Source organism: Botryllus schlosseri, chromosome 14 (assembly GCF_051294905.1).
Source record: "Botryllus schlosseri isolate E-star chromosome 14, Bs_hap1, whole genome shotgun sequence".
Classification (NCBI taxonomy): Eukaryota; Metazoa; Chordata; class Ascidiacea; order Stolidobranchia; family Styelidae; genus Botryllus; species Botryllus schlosseri.
Window position 1 is genome coordinate 2,012,230 of NC_137249.1, and position 14,814 is coordinate 2,027,043.

Consider the following 14,814-nt stretch of genomic DNA (forward strand, 5'->3'; position numbering starts at 1 on the left):
AGGTCGCCGTTCTCTGGATTTCGCGACGCAAAATTCGGCACCCTCGTCACTGTAAATATAGAAGCCCGGTTTGGCGTCCCGTTGAGTTTCTAGTAATCTCCGCCTCCATAACCGAGTATCAGATCAGGGGAAAAAACGAAAGAAGTGACTTCGTCGTGCGTCAGCGCTTTCCACTGCTCGATTGTCATTTCGGCGTCTTCGAAAGACTGATCTATCGGTTTCGAAACAGGCTCGTCGTCCGGATTGTGAAACTTCTCTAAGTACGGGTGCTGCAGAGCTTGCTCGGCCGTGAGCCTTTCGCCCGTGTCCAAAACTAGCATCTTCTCCAGGAGCTGCACAGCCTTCGGATTGGCGCCGACAAAGACATTAACGAAATCTCGGCGTGGAACTTTCGGCCGGGATTGAATGAATGAAGCCGAATCTGAGTTGATTTTATCTAGAAGGTCGTCACTCGGAGTGCCGCAAAGATTCATAATCCGCTTCAACTGATCGAATTGGTATTTGCCTGGAAACAGCGTCTTGCCAGTCAGCAGTTCCGCCATGATACAGCCCACGGACCAAATGTCGACGGTTTGATTGCAATGCATCCAGTTGAACATGATTTCCGGTGCCCGGTACCAGTGCGTGGTCATTTGATCTTCGGTCTGTTTGGCCAATCCGAAATCTAGAATCTTCAATTCGCAGTCATCATTTACGGCGATGTTGCTGGGTTTTAAGTCACGGTGTATCACGTCAGCCGAGTGGATGTACTTGAGCCCTCGCAGCATCTGGTAGACTAAGAACTGCACGTGTTCGTCGGTCAATTTCTGGGACTTGATAATTTGATTCAAGTCGGCTCCCATGAGATGAGTGACAAAGTACAGGTCTTCAAGGTCTGCCACCGACGACGCCGGCGTAAACACATCCAACAGACCGATGACGTTTTCGTGGTGCATGTGCTTCAACATTCGAAGCTCGCGGTACGTTCTTTTCGCGTGGGTTACAGATTGAAACGGTCTCGCCAGCTTTTTAACGGTCATCTTCAGCTTTAGCTCAGTGTTCATAGACGAGCATACGAATCCATACTCACCGCTACCGATCGGTACGAGATCGATATATTTTGTGGGGACCTCCCAATCTGTCCTGTGTTGTTCTGTTCTGTAAAATCCGTCGCGAAGAGGCCGCTCCCTCGAAGACATCTGAACATTAAAGGCCATCATAGAACACTAGCTGAGTTACCTTAACAAAAATAAATACAGCTCAAGCGACCGAATGCCAGTACACCTACTACAATGTAAGCATTCAAAACGATCACATGTCCATCAACAATGTAACCAACGAATCTGGATGCACAACAAATTCACTTAGAATGTGTGCAGAGAGCTGCGACACAAGAATATTTCATACATTAATTGCTCAAAAGGAAAAACAAATGGGATGAAAGGGGTGAATTGTGTTAAACAAGTTATCCTATTCTGTTAGTAGCTAAGCCCGCCATGACAAACTCAGTTTAGGTTTCGAGTCGGATTCAGATCTTCTCATCCAGAAGGCTACATCCGGCCCAGACCAGTACATTAATAGCAAAATGGTGACTTCTAATCTTAGGCCTACATTTTCAGTGCAATGTATATTTGGTAGGACTAAGGTTGGGAGGGGTGGATTGGTTTCGTTTTTTTGGCGAAACATTTTCCTGCCTATGTCACCTTAAATTTGAATTCGAAAAAGGAGATTTATAACCACCGATGGCATGCATTTCTGCTGAGTACGGATTAGGCTATATTCTTGTTGGTTTTGTAGTCATGGTGTTGTAACTGGTTTCCCTACATATGAGCAGGCGAAACAATGGAAAATGACAGTTGAGCATGGGACACTTTAGTATGTGTCACTTCAGCATGTTACTTTATCACCCCAAAACTAACCCTAACCCGAAACATAACCCTACAATTACCCACTATATGCATCCTAACCCCAAGCCTTATCCTAACCCAACCCTAAATCCATCCCTAACCTGTAATTTAACCTACATGCTCATGTGTCGCATGCCCAATTGCCGCATGCCAAAGTACCGCATGCTATAATGCAGCATGCTATAATGTCGCATGCTCAATGCTCATATGTTCACGGACAGTTTCAACTACCGTGGTCATTTTCCACAAGGCCGATACTCGTAATGAATCGTTATTATGATTCCTGATCAACTGACATGTAACACACTTCACAAGACACAACTTACGCAGATCAGAAGGGGGAGGGGCCTAGAATGTTCTCCAACACTAAGGTCCTCACGAGTCGAGTCGGACTCAAATTTTCAGTTCTTTGTTTCAACTATGGAGAGTACTGTATCACTACACCATATTCACTGCGAGAAATCGAAGAAATTTCTATTGCGTTGAGTTTGATTATCTCCCATTAAACCCAGAAGGAACTGTCACGGTACAAACAAGCTGAGGTTGTCTTTAATTTTGCGAGCAGGATTTTCGTTGTTTCGGCAACTTATTCTACTTCGAATGCATATTGAAATAAAACCAAATTAAAACGCAATTCAAGTTTCCCATCCCATTTCGTGGGCGTGGACAGGTCTGAAAATGCACAAAAAAGTGTGAGACAATAAATTTTATCAAAACGGGGTAACTTTGGACGGTGAAAAATGTGATATTTAGAGCTCTGGAAAGTGGCTGCTTCATCTGTGTCAAAGTGTATTGTCAACTATATTCGTTATGACCGGCCTGATGGCTTCTTAAAATGGAAGGAGACGGTTAATAAATTAGGAGTTTGCCAAAATATGAAAAAATGGGTAGGCAATGAGCCGGGAGATTGTAATCGGCTGTAAGCTACTTAAAAAACTTATCACATACTCCTAAAGATGCGCCTGCTGAATATGGGATATCGTAAATTTCGACAAATATATCCATCAGAGGATATAGGAAAGGGAAAGTGTATCTTTTTATTATTATAATCTTTATTCACAGTAAAACTGGTCAATACACACATAATCCGGGGAGCAACCTGCACCCAAAGGAAAATGGCGAGATTAGAGTAAATTTCTTAAAATTTCAGTAATGCAGTCAAATTGTTATTCCTATGCAATACATGGAGTCTAAGTCAGATTACAGAATTGCAGTAGATGAAGAATTGGCAAGGGTAGTGGCGCTTATCTCCCTTAAGGGACTGGTGCACCACGGTCTGAAGTTACCTCCTGGTATAAGTATACCCTTGCAATGTAATTCAATCTTTTTAACAACAGTAATATATTTGGAATCGGCAATAAATCATAGTAATATGCTTAATGCTTGCTTTCGATTTCTGACACTGCCAGTGGGATACAATAGCCTTCATAAACTACCTATTTTTTGGGGGGGTAGGGGGGGATTAGGTAAAAATCAGGCAATAGGCCAGTACTATGTGGATATAAAGCTGTATCAGCTGTATCACCCTGTTGATATAAAGCTGTATCAGCTTTATTACCCTGTGGATACAAAGCTGTATCAGCTGTATCACCCTGTGGATATAAAGCTGTATCAGCTGGCACAGCTGGCACACTAAACAGTACAACAATAATTTCATGGCAAAAGCGAACAACGTGATGGAGGACGGTTTATCACCCTATAGGAGCCCAAGACTCAGTTTTTTTTTGGGAGCCTGACGAAGTGCTGTTCGTTCCTGCCAACGGGTATACACCCGGAGATGTTTAATTAATTATTGTTCGAGGGGTCCTACCTTTTCAAACACACCTCACTTAGCTCTACCGGTCGGTAGCCTAAATCAGATTACGTGAGCAGAGAGAGGAAAAAAATTGATAGCAATCTATATGCAATTCCCGATCAGATATTGACCGACTCATTCATGATATATAGAATTTTCTCTTGCTTCGCGCGTTTAGGCGAGAAGATCTGACTGACTGAATGGACAGTTGGACACCCAATGTAGATGATATGTAGCGATAAACAGCGTATAGCCTGAGGGGGTCGGTTTATCACCCTGTAGGCCCAAGACCAAGGTTTCTTGTAGGGGGGCTGACGAAGTACTGTTACGGCCCTGGCTATAATGCGTCCTGCCAAATGTCATGACCGATCTCGGTATGGAACATCGTCAAAATCAATCGATACCAATACCGGCTTTTGAGTAAAATCTGTTTGCGATACATGACGGATCAGCACACACTCAACTTCGGAAACGGAATTACTACCCTAAACTTCAAGAAGAAACCCTGAATGTGTGTGTGTGTGTGTGTTAAATACCACCATCACGACATGACATACCAAGTTTCAAGAATTATCATGGTCGGGAATGTGGATCGCTTGGCTTGTATTTTGAAATGTGATGTGAATGTCAATTGCAGGCCATTTCTCGCCGATAATAGTGAAGAAAAATGTGGATTTGAGAACAGCATTGTCGTACTGGTGCCGCCATGTCTGCGTCTTGCTGATCAATCAACACGTCCGCAATCCGTAATTAGGATGTCAAGGCGAACAGATGCAGCGAATTCGCGGGTGATGTTGATTGCCAACAACTTCGTCTTTGCAATTACATATCCCGTTGACCAATTAGATTAGATTTTCCTAAAATGCGTCTCTCGTTTTTGCAAGACGAGAGAGTAATTGAGGGAAGAAAGTTGAGAACGTCAGAAACTGCCACAGCTGAAATGTAGCTGAACAAGCACAGAATGCCTACTTTTTAGCGAAATTTAATGACTTTTATTTTATCCTTTCGTCTAGTTCCAATATTTTGTAGGGGTCTTAGACTCCCTAAATAACATTATTGCGCCATATTCGCCCTACGGAAAAACGACTATTTTGAACTGATACATTAGCAAATATTAGTGTCTATATTTGACATAAATTTTGAGGATTTTGAAAAAGGGCGGGGGGGGGGTTCCGACCCCCTAAACCACAACAACAAAGCAGCAGTCATAATAATATAATGTAGAAAGTAAATGGAAATAGAGGTTGGAAATAAAAAGTTTCGCACAAACAAACCTTAAAATTCCTTCCAGGATCCCTTCTTATGTTCTGTATCCAATCTTTCCTTAACTTCTTGTCATTCGGAATTCGATGAAAGTTTATGTCAAGCATTGTTCTAGAGTCACCATTATATATAGGGACGCAGCAAGGAACTACACGAACATCAATACACCTCTTCTTTTTCTGGCCTTAATATTTTTTCGTTTTTCTGAAACTCTATTTTTCAATATTATGTCTTCTATCCATTACGTACGCCATCATTAACTGCTTTTCATTTCTTACGCCATTATTGACCTTGGTGCAAAGGACCACGGACTGACTGATTGAATGACCAACCGGTGATAAGCTGGGGTTGCCATATTTTTTTGGTTCAAATTCCAGACACTATCTGGCGTCTACTAGCTGATTTTACAATGAGGTATCAACACATTGTCCGTAAATATGACGTCACACTAGCAAAGCTTCGCCTATCGACTGTATATAGTAGGGCTGGGCAAAAATCGAGTACCTGAGTGATTCGACTCTGAATCACGTATTATGCTTCGAGTCGAGTCGAGTATTCGAGTATCACACATTATGACGTCATAACAGAATGTAATATGTCAAAGTTCAAACATGTACCTTTTATGCCACAGCAAAGAATACAATGCCTGTTATGTACCACATTAAAGATGCTTTGATATTTTTTAGACCATACCGATTTCATTGCACTTCGTGACAAGGTTATGGGATGATTATGACTTCGAAAATGTGTTATTTCACGTAAGCTTTGTAGCTTTGTACTATGTTTCGTATGCTTCAATGCAGCCAATCAGTGTTTTAAGCCTTCCACATTGGAAACTAGCATCAAAACTATAATTCTCGTTGATAAATTAACTTTCAGTGGCGAGGAGCTTGTAATTTCAGTACTCGAAAATATCGTCTTTTACTACTCGACTCGAATCATTAAAATTAATGCTCGATTCAGATTCGAGTACTCGAATCATTGTGCCCAGCCCTAGTCGAGTCGAGTATTCGAGTATCACTCATTATGACGTCACAACTGAATGTACTATGTCAAAGTTCAAATTTTATGCCAACACGAAGAACATAATGCATGTTATCCGTCACATTAATGATACCTCGGTATTTTTTCATCCATACCGAGTACATTACATTACATTACATCATAATATCATGATATAATACTTATCCCAATATATAACATATCCGAAGCAGAGGGCCCGCCGTTATATTTTAGGTATCCTAATTGTCGATTGAAACTGACCGAAAATCGAATTGGACAAAAAGTCGTATTTGACGCAAAATCATGCATTTTGATCCTCAAAAAGTACGCAATTTCTCAACTTGTTGATATTATCGTTAATACTATGATGTAATAATTATCTAGATATATAACATATCCGAAGCAGAGGGCACGCCGTTACATCTTGGGTGTCCTAATTGTCGATTGAAACTGACCGAAAATCGAATTTGACGAAAAGTCCTATTTGACGCAAAATCGTGCATTTTGATCCTCAAAAAGTACGCAATTTCTCAACTTTTTGATATTAGGCTTTTTGACAATGTTATGGGAGGATCATGACTTCGGAAATGTGTTATTTCCAGTAACGTGCGTAGCTTTGTACTGTCTCGTATGCTGCGGCAACGCCAATCAAGGTTTTAAGGCTTCCTCAGTGGAAAATAGTATCAAACCAATAATTCTCGTTAGCAGCTTAACTTTCAGTTGCGAGGAGCGTATAATTTCAGTACTCGAAAAAATTGTCTTTTACTACTCGACTCGCATCATTAAAATTAATACTCGATTCAGATTCGAGTACTCGAATCATTGTGCCCAGCCCTAGTATATAGGAGGGAGTGCAGTGGAACATAGGTTCTGAAATGAGCCATCTCTAATGTGAGCTCTGGTGATTGCTTGGGTCTGCAACACATTTCTTCAAGGTCAGTCGTCGTCTGGCGGTCCGTCGGTCATGTGTTTGACAGCCCTGCTATAATGTTAGCCGTGTTAGGTAGGGCTACCCTATTTGGGAAATGCGAAAAGAGATCACTTTTTCAAAATTTTCAGGCTTGCAATACCGGAGGCTAATCCTGAAAAAGTGGTAAATTATTCCATATAAATTAAACTGATAAACGTCCAACAACTTAGCGATCCCCGGAATAAAGGCAAACGACTCCCAGGTTTAGAAACACTGTTTTTTAGAAAAGCTTCCAAACGTCCTTAACCAATTCTATGAATATACCATATTTTATCATTGCGACTTAATTCAGTAAATGATGGTTATTTTCATTTATTTTCGATTGCATTCTTTGCAAGGGTGGTGCATGGTTCCCATATTAATAGCAATAAACGTTTCACTAAATCGCGCGCAGCGCGGAGATAAATAGCAAATAGCATAACTCTGCTTAAAATAACATATTGTTTATGGTGATTTACGAAAAAAATTTGAGCCTACTTCAAGCCTTTAAATTTCCAGACATTAGTGACTACAGTGAAATTACGGACATGTCCGGGAAATTCCGCACGTATGGTAACCCCCTATGATAAGCGCCAAAATTTTCTTTTAATAAACAACAACAAGAGCCTACGCCCCTAAAGTGATGAACTTAAGAACAAGGAAATGAACTCACCAGATGCAACAATGGAGTCGCCCATGCGCAGCGAAGGGAATCGTCTATCCCATAAGACAGGGGTTCTTAAAGTATGGGTCGCAGCCCAAATATGGGCTGCGAAGGGTAAATTTTGGATCATGACGGCATCAAAGATATCTTTCAACATGTATGTGCAAGTAGCTATCACATACCACAATTTAAGTATGGTATGGAACGATTTGGGCAGGTGTGGAAATTTCCCAGCCCATTCAATGCCTTGATGGCTGTGAGAACTACGAAGTAATTTATCAGTAAATTCTCTTTGCAAGTTGTGATGGCTTTTAGAGATCATGCTGTCTTGCGGGATTTTAATCTCTGCTTCAAACGATCGTGGATTATCCGCAGTGTTGCGACCTAGGTCTTCGACACCACGTTCTGGTTGCGAGAAACGATATCCCGTCTAGGCCTAATTGACGGGCATATTCTCCAAATTTTATCAGCAGAATATTTCCGTTCCTAGTAATAATGAATCTTGACAAAGATGAAAACCGCACAGTCCGGATTCAGTGATAACCTCGTGATATTTCACCGAGACGTGAATTGTTCCAATTCTCAAGCTTGCATAACCTACCGGGCCATGCCCGAATCTCCGATTTTGACAGAGAAGTATAAATCAATCATCTTAGAAAACTGCACAAGGCGATTTCATTCCAAGATATATTCCAATTGGAAATTTCTTACCGGATCATCAATTCATTTTGTAAAGTTTCCGAGCATGAAATGATTACAATGTAGTGTAGGTAGAACAATTTTGCGTTTGAAATGAAGTTCAATATCTCCGATCAATCGTATTGGATACACAATTAAATCAAATAGAGATACTCTCACTGCAGTCGGATTGACTTTTTTGTCGTTGCCCTTCCCCACTCATATTTGATAGAACATATTTTCAGTGCCGTGACAAGGTTTCGAGACGTGGAGACTGGAGATAATAGAATGAGACTGTTCTTATCAAAACTCAAACCCAATATGACGAGGATGATGTTGATACTAATACACCAGCGTGATCCGTGTCTCATTATTAACTTTAATAAATGCAGAACATTTTTCGTACAGTAGCTTTACAATAAGATCCACTTTTTTTAATTTGAGGTTAGTTATATATATATGAACAGTGAACAGTGACCACATTGTCCGTAAATATGACGTCACACTATCAAAGCTTCGCCTATCGTCTGTATAGTGTATACAGGAGTAGAGTGGCATAGAATCTGAATTAGGCCAGCTCCGGTGAATACTTAGGTCTGCCACAGATTTCTTCAGGGACCAAAAATCTTCTGGCGGTCTTGACAGCCCTGCTATACTGTTATCCGTGTTAGGTCGGTGCGGTTATCTGGTTGTGTGTTGTAACCAGGTCCAAAACACACTTTTTTTGAAGCACCCGTCCGCCCAAAAAAGCACTGATCTCAGGCTCACCATACAAAGTAATCGATGCAACTTCTCGGGGGCTTACTAAATGCATCTCAATTTCAAGTTTATTCATAAAATTTCATCATTTCAAAACACCACAAGAATGCGATACAATGAAAGATAGCAAGATGCCGAAACGACTTGAGGTAGTCTTTGAGATCAGACACCCACCTAGGCCTAGGCGATGTAAAGAAGGGACATGCACTATTACGGCACTTCAAGATCAAACTGGAATTACGTAGAAAGGCTCCCGGTAGTCAACGCGTACCACAACCAAATCTACACTTGTATATCCTTCAATATATTCGATGACTGAAGCCAAGGCGCATGAATCTTCTTATTACAGTGGAAATACGGAAGTGATACGGTGAACTGTTACACAAAAACAGAATCAATACTACCCTACTGCGTCCTAGCTAACAATGCAAATCTTACCAATTTATTCCAGCAACAATCCTACACTAACATCATTGGTCCTAATTACTAGTTATGCCTGTAGAAAAGTAAACAATTACTAAATATGCCAATTAAATAGAGGAGGGTTGGTGTGATTGCATGCAAAATAAGGTCAGTCACCATAATGTTAGGGTCCGGGGTTAGCGTTTTTAGGGTAGGGGTGAGGGTCATCAGGGCTGGGATTGCCGTATTTTGGGGGATGTTATGCCCCTAGCTCCAAACCCTAATGTCCCCACCCCACTCTAATTACCCGAACCCTAATGAACCGCACCTCAATCCTAAGAAACCCCCTAAACCCCAAGGAACCATACCCAAATTCACGAACCCTTACCTTTAAGGAACTCCTCCCGGGACCCTAACCCCCAACCTTAAGGACCTTAATCACTAACATGATTGTGAGTTTGTGACTCCTTATTCTGCGTGTAGCAATTGACCTTATTTTGCATGTAACAATTGATCTTATTTTGCATGTGACTGTCCTTACTGTGCACACTGCTCAAGTGGCCACTGGCTATATTGAAACATATTTAGATTTAGGATCTAGATAACGAATTTCGATGTTGATATGAAAAATGTAAATTGACAGTAGGACTACTATAGCGAAAATAAGTTAAATTTGAAATCGAAAAAAGTTGGATTTGAAATCTGGATTTGAAGTGCAGATCATGTAGGAATAGGAACTACATGTGTTGAAACATATTCGGATTTAAGATCTAGATCTATAGTTGGATATGAAATCTTAATGTTGACATGAAAAAGTTAAATTTCGATTTGAAGTAGCTAGTAAACATATTTTAAATCTGATTCCATAAAAAAACTTGATTTGAAATTTGGCTTAAGGCGCGGACTATTCCAACCCTAATCACCCTAACCCCAACCCTAAAGGACCCTCGCCAATACCCTAAACACGTTAACCACCAACCCTAACATCATGGTGACTGACCTTATTTTGCATGTCGCGACTGACCTTATTTTGCATGTGACTGACCTTATTTTGCATGTAATCATACCAACTCTGTAGATCAAATAAGAAACACAGCAGATCAAGAGCATGGCTTACATCAGGATCACACCATAGTGTCCTATGGTTCTATACCAATACCGAGAAAACCATTACCGAGAATGGACTATCCACGTAATATCGCCATAAGCGCGAAGAATTTTTATGTTGCAAGAAATTCCACATATATTACATAGCCTACATATTAAAAGATCTCTTTGGTGTCGTCGCGACCCAAAATTACACCCTTCTCGACCCGTATTTGGGTCGCAACCTATACTTTAAGAAACCCTTGTCTTATGGGATAGACCAGTGCTCTTCAACCTTTTTCGACGTGATACACCCTTTTAACGTTTGCTCAAAACTCGTACACCCCTATTCATTAGGGGTCTTCAAAAATGATTTTTTTCTCAAATCGTACTGGCTACTTGATAAAATTGTTAGGTTACCTAACTTAAGCCTACACACCAAATTTGGTTCAATTCCAACCAGTAGTCGCATTGCTACGGGAGAAGAAAGTTTCTATTTATTATATAAAAATAAATAACGAAAAATTTCAAATTTTTCTGTTCACCCCATGAAAGTATTAGGTTGTCTATAAAAACGATGTTCTTCAAATTTGGTTCAATTCCAACCAGTAGAAGCGGAGTTATTGCTGTCAAAAAATTTGGATTTGAATAAAATAGTATTTGGTCACACAGTCAATTCGCAGCTAGTTAGGCCGCCCGCCACGCAAATTGGAATTTATTTCGTGTCAGCCCAAAAACACCATGACATTACGAACGATAATCAACCTAAATGTAACAGTATTGGGGGAGAGTAGGTAAAGCTACTGCTGCAGAAGCGGTAATTCAGATCAGCGATGATAGCAGGCGCACCAGCCTACTGCGTATCAGGCCTGCCCCACACCACACACATTCGATAGTAGCACATGGTCTGCAAGAGATGTCAGTAACCTCAGATCGTATGCCGCTATACACACTGACACAGTCTATTGTCGCTAATTTGCATCAATAATAACAAAATACTAAATTGCAAATGGATGGCGAAATATTGGACATAAAATCGGCATTTTAAAACGAAAGGGTTTCGATTTCAACATCGAAGCTGTTTCGACCCTGGCTGGCTACGTCACTTCATTCAAGTGCATCCCGGTTGAAGAGCACTGGGATAGACGATTCCCTTCGCTGCGCATGGGCGGTTCCATTGTTGTATGTGGTGAGTTCGTAACCTTGTTCATGAGTTCATCACTGTAGGGGCGTAGCTTGTTGTTGTTGTTGTTGTTGTTTATTATAAGAAATATTTGGCGCTGATCATAGGGTTGTCATACGTCCGGAATTTCCCGGACATGTTTGGAATTTCACTGTAAAAAACGCAATTCAAAAATAGGGACCAGGATGTGTGTCCAACAAATCACTGCTCAAAAGATTTTACCAAATTTAATGCTCGGCAAGCCGGTCAAAAATGACCATCAAATTGCCTGTAGCCAAATGGATATTGTGACGTGATACAATTTCACTGAGGCGTGAGATTTGCCTGTGTCGACACCATATAGGACACGGTGTCCGGTCAATACCGAGAAAACCATTACCGAGAATGCCATTACCGAGAATGGACACCACCGAGAATGGTCATTACCGAGAATGGACACCACAGAGAATGGACATTACCGAGAATGCAATATATGCAATGCAGGCATGTTATGCATATGAACAGGTCGTGTGTGTGCATCACGGCGTTGCCACATTCGGTATCGATGCTCAGGTATAAATTTCTCGACAACATCAGTCCCAGGAAGCTATATTCTTGACATTGGCCATTCTCGGTAATGTCCATTCTCGGTGGTGTCCATTCTCGGTAATGACCATTCTCGGTAATTTCCATTCTCGGTAATGTCCATTCTCGGTAATGGCATTCTCGGTAATGTCCATTCTCGGTAATGGTTTTCTCGGTATTGGTATAGAACCTTCTTAAAGTATAGGTTGCGACCCAAATACGCAACCTATACTTTAAGAAGGTTCTATACCAATACCGAGAAAACCATTACCGAGAATGGACATTACCGAGAATGCCATTACCGAGAATGGACATTACCGAGAATGGAAATTACCGAGAATGGTCATTACCGAGAATGGACACCACCGAGAATGGACATTACCGAGAATGGCCAATGTCAAGAATATAGCTTCCTGGGACTGATGTTGTCGAGAAATTTATACCTGAGCATCGATACCGAATGTGGCAACGCCGTGATGCACACACACGACCTGTTCATATGCATAACATGCCTGCATTGCATATATTGCATTCTCGGTAATGTCCATTCTCTGTGGTGTCCATTCTCGGTAATGACCATTCTCGGTGGTGTCCATTCTCGGTAATGGCATTCTCGGTAATGGTTTTCTCGGTATTGACCGGACACCGAAAATTCAGTAGTTCTAGTTCTAGTTTTAGTTGCGCATTTCAAAAAAATATTAGTTGCCGAACAACTAGAAAACACTCGTTTTTTTTTCTCTTTCGGCCTTCCGCCATAATTTATTGCTTTAAAATTTCAATACAAATGAATTCAATATATATATAGTATTGCAAAAATCGAATTTTTTCATATTTCAGGATTCGTCATCTCTGCACGTCGTCGTCCGGTCCGGGCACGCGCTCGCTTCGTCATCCGTTGTCGAATCGGGATCACTTGTTACGAGCAAGGGCTCTTCACGCGGCTCGTCGTCGTTTGCAATTTCGTCGTGTTTCGAGCTCGGGCTCGGTTCGTCATTTTCCCTTCTTTCGACAGGTTCGTCTGTTTCGATCGGCTTCAGGTGATCATCTGGTCGGTCGCTCGTCAGTGGTGGTAAGAGGTGCATTTTGATGAATTCCATTCTTTTTCATCATATATTTTGCGATGTTCTCTTTCCATTTCTTGATGATTATTCCTTCTTTTGGATTTTGGTGCACGTTTTCCAGTCTTTTATACGTTTTTGTTAGTATTTTTGCTACTGTACTTTCCTTCCAAATCTTCTCCTGTTTTAGCATCGAGTTTTCAATGTCTAAGCTTCTTTTAGTTTTTAATATCCTCTTTTTGTAAACTGCTGTTAGCGTCGTCACCATGTCGACTCGATCGCCCTCATTGTATAGAATTGTTTCATTCCCAATCTTATCTATACCTATCACCTTTTCGGCCTTCGATAGCACGTCTCTTGTCGTTGAGCAATATAGGAAGACATGTTCGATGGTGTCAGTCTTACCACAGAATTTACAGCGGTAAATTTCCATTCTACCATTCCTCACCCTCAACATTCCTCTTCTGTATTTCAGGTCCCCAAATATATATCCGTTGTTTGCAAGTCTGAAATTTGTTTCTCTTTCTTTGTTCGTTAAGTATGTTTTATCATTGCTTTTTATTTTGTTTACTTTTAGCCAACTGTTTGTTCCTGTATATTCGTTTTCTTTTTCGTGCTGTTTAGTTAGGTTCAAGTAGAGTGACTTGAAAGTCGTTTCGCTCCATTCATCTCTATTCCACCCCAGCTTTTTATTCTCGTTGATGATATCAAGCCAATGCTTGTCGGGTTTGTATTTATGAGGTATTTCATTTGTGTAAAGTTCCGAATTTATGCTCTTGATTTTAGAGCCGAATTGATACATGAGGTATCGATGCCAAAATTCTGATGGCTTATAAATCTTTGTTAATTCTTTTAGAATTATTAGCTTACTTGCAAGTATTCTTGTTCGAGGATAGGGTATTGCTATTCCACCCTCGTTTTTCCTTTTAATCAGTGTTTTCCTCGCGATTGTCTCAATTTTCTCAGGAAAATATAGAAATTCAAAAAAATCTCTTTCTATCTTCTTAATCAGCTCTTCTTTGGGCGGGTATACACGGGCGGTGTGCAATAACAGTGATGCCGCCAAGCTATTTATAATCGTCATCTTCCCCACCCAAGTGAGTCTGCGGCATTTGCACATGTTCAAAACTTTTCTGACCTTGTCTCTAATTTTATCCCACATCTCTTGTTCCTTATTTTTCCCAATTAGATGTCCCAGTATCTTAATTTGGTTTCTACTAAATTCTTTGAATACTGAGTTTTCAATTATGTTTCTTGCTCTCGGTGTTACTGGGAGCAGTTGTGTTTTGCTTTTATTAATTTTTTGCCCGGTTGCTTCTTGGAAGTCATTGCATTTTTTGAATATTCTTCTGATCGATTCGGTATTTGTTACCAAAGCAGTGAGGTCATCGGCATATTGTTGAATTTTCAACGTATGATTTCCCAGTCTTATGCCTCTGATCCCATCATCTTTCATTATGCATTTGGCCAGGGGGTCTGCCACAATTGCGTAAAGAGCCATGCTCATTGGGCATCCCTGCCTGAT

At 40.8% G+C, this 14,814-nt stretch overlaps 1 long non-coding RNA gene and 1 pseudogene across 1 annotated transcript in view; one reads left to right on the forward strand and one right to left on the reverse strand.

Moving 5' to 3' along the window:
- The window catches only part of LOC145456158 (uncharacterized), an 86,038-nt gene that overhangs the window by 54,426 nt on the left and 16,798 nt on the right, over positions 1 to 14,814 (forward strand). The gene's annotated exons all lie outside the window — the stretch shown is intronic.
- On the reverse strand, positions 47 to 1,196 carry LOC145455940 (mitogen-activated protein kinase 14 pseudogene; annotated as a pseudogene).